The 7288-nt window shown below is 48.1% G+C and overlaps 1 pseudogene; it reads left to right on the top strand.

Moving 5' to 3' along the window:
• The first annotated feature begins 2981 nt into the window (after positions 1 to 2981).
• LOC119344137 overlaps positions 2982 to 7288 on the top strand; it is a 14476-nt pseudogene continuing 10169 nt past the window's right edge.

Raw genomic sequence — 7288 nt, 5'->3', positions numbered from 1 at the left:
ACGAGAACGTGGGCAGGCCCGACTTTGCCAGCCCCTACTGCTACGAGGACCACGACATCGCCTCCCTCGTCGCCAACCTCGAGGAGGACCACCCCTTCGACCCCACGCCGCGGTCAGTCCCGATTAACCTCCTCCTCCTCCTCCTCCTCCTCCTCCTCCTGCTTAGATTGTTATCTAGAGATCCATGGAGTACGTAGTATATCTTTGAGCGGGTGGCCTGTAACAAGAACGAGAGCCCTCTTATTCAGGGGTAGGGGCGTTGACCTGGACGACCCAATGAGTCCTCCTCCTTTTGTTTCATCTCTTGATGGACACCTTGGGAATTCCTAGTGTAAATTTGGTTTGCGTAATGCTCTGGTGAGGTCTGGCAAATGATTTTAGATCTGCACAAGGGGTGCAAACTTGGATCAATTGCGTTTAGAGCTTGGGCCTGTGTAATTATTCTTCTGTGGATTATGGAACGCAAGAACCATTCCTTATGATCCTGGGATTAGTAGTTTGGGCGGGGAGACCTTGCCCGGGCTTTACTTGTTGTGCTCAGGCAGCCTACTGAAACCAAATTATTCTTGTCAATGTCCCTTGACTGGGCATGTGGGAAGAGCCTTTCTTTCTCCAGTTATGTGGAATAGGGTATCAACGCCTGCCATCTTGAAGTAGTGCTTCTGCTCGCTTTATTGCTGAAGTAGAGTTCTTGTTGATTCATCTTGCTAGCAACTGAGTAGCTTTATATTAGGATCTGCTTGAGTCTCTATGATGTTCTCTCTTAGTATCATGTCATGAGTTGTGAGTCGTGCATCTTGCAAAATGGAGTAGTTAGAGTAGCATCTTCGATTAACTAAATTGATGATAATTGTTGTTAAGTTGGGACTTGCAAGCAGTAGTGCTTGCAAGCAGTAGTTCCCTCTTTGTATCTCTTCTTGCTTGCAGCAGTTTAATTTATGATTTGTCTTTGGTGGAGTATTTCTTGAACTGTGTTGTATTCCTGTGACTAAATAGTGAATCCAGTTACAACAAAGCATGACAATTACAATAAAGCTCCCTGTAACCTTTTGTTTCATTGGTCAAACACGATAGCAGCGATGCCGAGGGAGCTCCAACACGTACACTCTCATGCTTACTTAGATTAGAAGCATTCTGTACAAGACAAACTACTATATGCTAGTCTTACTTATACTGTGTGTGTTGGGCACTCTACTTTAATTTTCTAGCATGTTAAATTTAACATTTTAATATATTTGTTTGAAACAATAGTCTAGCATAACATATTTACTTCATTTTTTAAAACAGATAATACATATTGAATTATTCATATTAATCTAAAATAATAACCAAACAACTACATGACAGTGGATTAGTAGCATGCATGTGTGACTTAGTTTTTGGTGTGTTTTGCTTGCAGGTCATTGTTGTGAAGGCCGTCACGGGAAGACGTGGGGGATTTAGCACAAGGCCGATGATCGAGTCTATGCTCTCTCCTCTATGGAAAGACCTATTTTCTATAATGATTGTTTTGAAGTGGCAGACCATGTGAACAACCTGGGCACCATCGCAGGCTCGGACACCAAGGAGTTCATGGAGGTGCTGCAGGGCTGGGGCCGTGGCTGCGCCAACAGGTAACCAAATCGGCTTCCCTGTGATTATTATTGCTGTAGCGCTGGTTTTAGTGTAAATAGGCTGTTGGACTGATGAACAAAAGTCACGAGACCCTACAGCCTGATGACTGTGTAGAAGCAGAGTGGTTGGATTCATGTGTACTAGTAGCATCTAAACCCTGCAGACTAAATCATTAGGCACACTATACCGCACACACTAGTTAATGTTCTGTCTTTTTGAGAACATTTTGTATCTGTTGTCTAGTTCTATCCGGTGATACTCGAATAGGGCCCCATGTGTTTGAACAACTAGTCAAGTAACATGGGTCCCTACTGGTCCCTACTAGTGGTCCCTACTGGTGGCACACACTAGTCAAATAACATGGGTCCCTACTGGTGGTCCCTACTGGTGATACTCGATTAGGGCTCCATGTGTACTAACCAATCCTCCTACTAGTGTACTAACCAATCCTCTTTTCAGGTTGTCAATTTGGAGCTAGCTATTTACTGTCCGTGCATTCAACAACCTGACCTTCACGGCTCCACGCACGGTTGACTGGCCGAGCTCTGAGCTAGCATGACCATGGAGGCGGCTCTCGTCAGCGTGGCGACGGGGGTCCTCAAACCTGTCATAGCGAAGCTGATCGTTCTGCTTGGCAATGAGTACAAGCGTCTGCACCTTCCCCTCCCCTCATCTGATGTTTCCTTACCATCCCTGAGTCCATCTCTTACAAGTTGTATGATTACGCCATTCCCAAAATATTGCATTGTGAAGGAAGTTTTTTGATCATATGAGTGTTGCCGCATGTCTTACAATTAGGGACAAAAATTACTTGTTTCCATCATTATATTCATAGTGATCTCATATTAGAGTAAACTCCCATGTTATGCCTGAAAAGATGATGCAAAGTGCAGTTTAGTTAAAATGTGCAGCTTGCTGCCGCTAATGACATTTTGCATGGTGTCTACTGCTTGCTGCCAGTTTATGTAATGTCGGGCTCATATATTTGCCAATTAATGTAATGTTGGGCTCATATATTTCCTTTTAGGCATCTACAAGTCTTTTATTGGGCTTAAGTAATGGTAGGCTTATATCTAGTGGAAGTTAATATTTTCATGTGGTTCCCATCGACTACAGATTGCTTCATATACAAGTACAAAGAATATGTAGCTCACTAGCTCCATATATATCCTCTGTAGCTTCTCCTTCAACCATTGCAGTGCTTCAAGCTTAGACAGAATAAAACTCAGATTCATGCTTAGTGATAGCAGTATTTTACTGGATATTTCTCATGTTTGTGTTGCATGCATCTCATAGTACACATCTTACATCTCATAGTAATTTTTTCACATGACTACTACATCTGTTATGCAGCACAGCATGTTTAGCTAACTTCAGTAATTTTTCCTTCCTGAACTCTTGTTAGCTATGAAGAAGTAAAAGCAAAGGGGTCGGAGAATTTTGACAGGGAGCTGGCTGGCTGTGTGTGCACGCTTGCAGGTGAATGATTTCATCTTGATCTCCGACAGCGCCTACACCCGGGAGCAGATTCTGAAGATGGAGAAGGCCATCCTGAACAGGCTGGAGTGGAACCTGATGGTGCCCACGCCCTACGTCTTTGTGGTGCGTTTCGCCAAGGCCGCATCTTCCTCAGATCACAAGAAGGACAAGGAGGTAAAAGAAGAACTTCATACTTTTACATACTACACAACATGTAAAATCTTCAGATGTATTTGCCATTTTGCCAAACACTACTAGAAAAACCCCTACTAATGGCGCACCTAATATGGCCATTAATGGCGCATCTGTGGTGCGCCATTAACAGCACGCCATTAGTAATTTTTACTAATGGCGCACCACCTGGTGCGCCATTAGTATCTGGTATACTAATGGCGCACCGCGGGTGCGCCATTAGTATAGGCCAGCGTGCGCCATTAGTATGCCTCCCAGGGGCCATGTATACCCAGGTGCTTTGGCATACTAATGGCGCACCACCACTGGATGCGCCATTAGTAACCGCGGCATACTAATGGCGCACTACCCAGTGATGCGCCATTAGTATGCACTGTCATACTAATGGCGCACTGTCATGTGATGCGCCATTAGTATGAATATTAGGGTTTTTTTATTTTTTTTATTTTCTGTTTTTTGCACAGGTTACAAAATGTATAATTTGACAAAATATAGACAGCACACATCAACAACAGATTCATCGAATACAATAGAAGATTAGTCTTTGAATACAATTCATCATATTAGTCTCCGAATACAATTCATCATATTAGTCTCCGAATTAAAAAGACCGAACAAAGATAGAACATTATATTACAAGTCTCGAGACCACGAGTAGCGAGTTTGTCTTCACATTACCAGTCGATATCGATCATCTAAACTACCATCACATAGAAGAGAGTTGCGGTCATCACGATGAAACTCGTCTTCATCCGGTTCCTCCAACGCTCCCTCCCCTCTCCCGCTAGATAGCGGGCGTATCTAGATTCGGCCTCGGCCCTAGTGGTGTACCCTTTGTAACTATTACCGCTGAATCGGTGAACCTGTCTCCGACACTCCTCCCAGTCATCGTAGACTCCGGGAACCTTACCCTTGTACACGACATACGTCGGCATCGCTATGCACTAGCCAAACGAAATGTTAGTACCAATTCACAGACAATACATAAGCAATATATAATTATGCAACAGAACGATCGGAAGAGAAAAGCAAGACATTAATAGCATCGATTACATCTAAGTTGAAAGACTCTCGAAACCAAAGAGACATACTACAAGTTCATTAAAGTTTAATTACAACATGAGCCAATCGATGTTTCATAACTAGACAACTCGACTCAAGGGACCGGAGTGTGGATGAAGCCGCCGTCTATCGTGGGAGTCATGAAAGAACGGGCGTTGTCATCCTGCATTTGTAGCATTGTGTCGATGTCACTGTTGGACGGTTGATTTCTGAGGTAGAACTGCCCCGAGGTACGAAGGACATCTTGATGGATGATTTCCGCAAACTCCGACTGGATGCGAAAGAATTCTTGTCGGAGGTCCGCGTCCTGGATTGCCGACACGCTCGCGGCCCAATCTTTGAGTTTACTCGGTAGCAGAAGTTGATGATGGTCCCGTACGATCGCCCGCATGTGATGGATGGCGTAGTAGGCACCCTTCTGACCGCCAGGCGGCTGCTTGACGCAGCAGAACGTCGTATTGTGGGAGAACACGTGCTTGCCGTACTTACGAATAGGCCTGGTGAAGGTGCCTCCAGATTGGGCGTAGCCGGGGAGAACATCATCAAGAACCTTCTTGACATTTGTGTAGTCTACGTTCGACTGACGGTCCGGGTCGAAATACGTGGCCATGGAATATTTGGGGCTTAGGAGGATGAGCGTGCAACGTGTGTCACTGCAGAAAACACGGAATGTTAAAAGAAAAACGATCGAAATGTAAGAATTCATATGTTACGGGCCGGTTGAGGGGAGGACTTACTCGGGAAAGTAAGGCACGAGGAAGTTATCCTTATCTTGGTTTGCCAGAATGACGCCTTCGAGGTAAGAACTCGCGACTTGCCGGTCCCCAGCGCTGCCCAAGATCTTGGCACGCATGTAGAAGGGGTCGACTATCATGATGTCCGGGGTCTTGTCGCGAATGATCCGCATCTCCATACTCAGCGAAAATAGCCGAACGAAGGTGTAGTGCAGCGGATGAAGGTTCAACATAGCGTGGATGTCATCAAAACACAAGACGATCGTACGCCCGATGGAGTTATCCACAAAGCCCTTGCCCTCTGGCACCTTGGTCGCGAAAACCGGGTATGCCACATCCTTCTCCCTGAGACGCCGCTTCTCCAAAGCAAGAACACTGTCATGCAGACTCCGCATAGCACCGGTTGCAGCATTGAGCATATTTGTCGGTAGCATCGCCCTACCCGCCACATGCACCCTCCTCGAGATATCTTGCGGTGAAGGTGGCCCGTCCTGAGCACGGATCGTACTCGGTGCCGGCTGGCTCGCACCCTTCTTAGTCTTTCTTTTGCGTGCCTTTTTCTTCTCCTGTAATGGGACCGAGTTCTGCTCACAGACCGCCTTCTTGAGTGTGTTGGGGCTGATAATATTTCGCACCTCGCCTATCTGAGGCTCGGTGAAGTCGGCAGCTGGAGGCGTCTCCTGAGAGCTGAATGCCAGACGGCGCCTGTTGCAACTTGGCTTCTCCGTGGTACGAGCTAGATCGCACACGTCTTTTGTTGGGTTTGGTTCTTGAGAAGGAGGCCCCATGAAGTCACCATCGTACCCATGCTCGGCAAAGTACTGATCGACGTTGCCAAATGTATCATCATCGTCGTCGTCGTCGTTCTGATCATGTGCCATATGCATGTTTGGATCCAGTGGCATAGGGATGTCCGGCACCGTTACGGCGGTCTTGCCATGGGGTCGACTTGGCGCCGACACGACTGGCGGTGTTGTCTTTGGGGTGGTGTCCCCCGCCCCCAAACGAATCTGGCTCTTCGGCCAAAGCAGGGGCCAGCTCAGGCAGGCGCTGAGGGTCATCACGTCTTCATCGTCGGCCCCGACGGGTCGAATCGGAGGTAACAAGTCGTCGCAGCCTGGCAGCACCCGAACCAGTTGAACCCTAAACAAGTTGGGTGGCATCTGGGTACCGTGGAACAAGGGGTTGCCCGGTTGAACGATTTTGCCCTTGGCGACATCGACCAACTCGTTGTTCACGAAGTGGAGGAGAGTGCACGGAACATCGGCGGCGCCCTGCGAAAACATGTAGGGCGTCAGGGATGCCCAGTCAAAGGCAAGGAGACGAAGTCCTCGGCCGAGAGAGGCTTAATTAGTTACCGTGATGATGGCGTCGAGCTCGGCTAATGTCGAGGTACCGCCAACGGGGGGCGTGCAGTTGACGGAGGGGCCGCTTGCTGAAGAGGTGCCGGCCGGCGTACACGCGGGTGCATTAAGCTCCCGTGCCGGCGTCGGAGACACCAATGCCGCCTCTGCCGGAGGCACCAATGTCCCCGCCATCGCATTATGCGAGTTGCTGGCCGTGAAGCTAGGAATCGGGGGAGGCCCCTGTTAGCCGCCCGCAATCCACGCACTCAACCCCGAGATCAAGGTAGGCACAAGGGCGGTGATCGTCGCTCCGAGTCGTTGTTCCACTTGCTCTTGGACAATCTCCGGAATCCGCGCCACCTGTGCCTTGAGTTCTTGAACCTCTCGCACCTGGCTTTCCGAGCTGGTCTTTTTCTCCTTCCGCACACCAGCAGTATAGTATGACCCCCATTTTGTCGACAAGCCTTTGCCGGCCACACGACCAGCTGACGTCGGCTTACTGAGCTTATCCTTGTTCTTCATTACATTCAACCCCCTATTTAGAGTGGTGTCCCAAGGGTTGCTCTTAGTCGACCCCGCGCTACTGCTTTCAGTCGCCTGCGGAAGGAATGTGAACCATTTAGAAATTTGGCTTCATTAATTAGAATGCAACCATATGGAGCTAATTACGCGGGGGTGTATTCCTTACCAGAACAAGCTCAAGCTGCCTGGTCTTCGGATCCGTGGTAAGCTCCTTTGTTTTCGGGTCCTTCTTGTACCGGGCCCTAACAAAGTTCCTGGTCTGCTTGTCACCGTATTTATCGAAGAGGGGCGGTAGGCCTTGCTCGGCACGGTCCGCCTCCTCCTTGTCCCATATAGGCT

The sequence above is a fragment of the Triticum dicoccoides genome, unplaced genomic scaffold (genome assembly GCF_002162155.2).
Source record: "Triticum dicoccoides isolate Atlit2015 ecotype Zavitan unplaced genomic scaffold, WEW_v2.0 scaffold154802, whole genome shotgun sequence".
NCBI classification, from domain to species: Eukaryota; Viridiplantae; Streptophyta; class Magnoliopsida; order Poales; family Poaceae; genus Triticum; species Triticum dicoccoides.
Note: the sequence above shows the minus strand (reverse complement) of the source record. Positions and strands in the feature narration are given on the sequence as shown.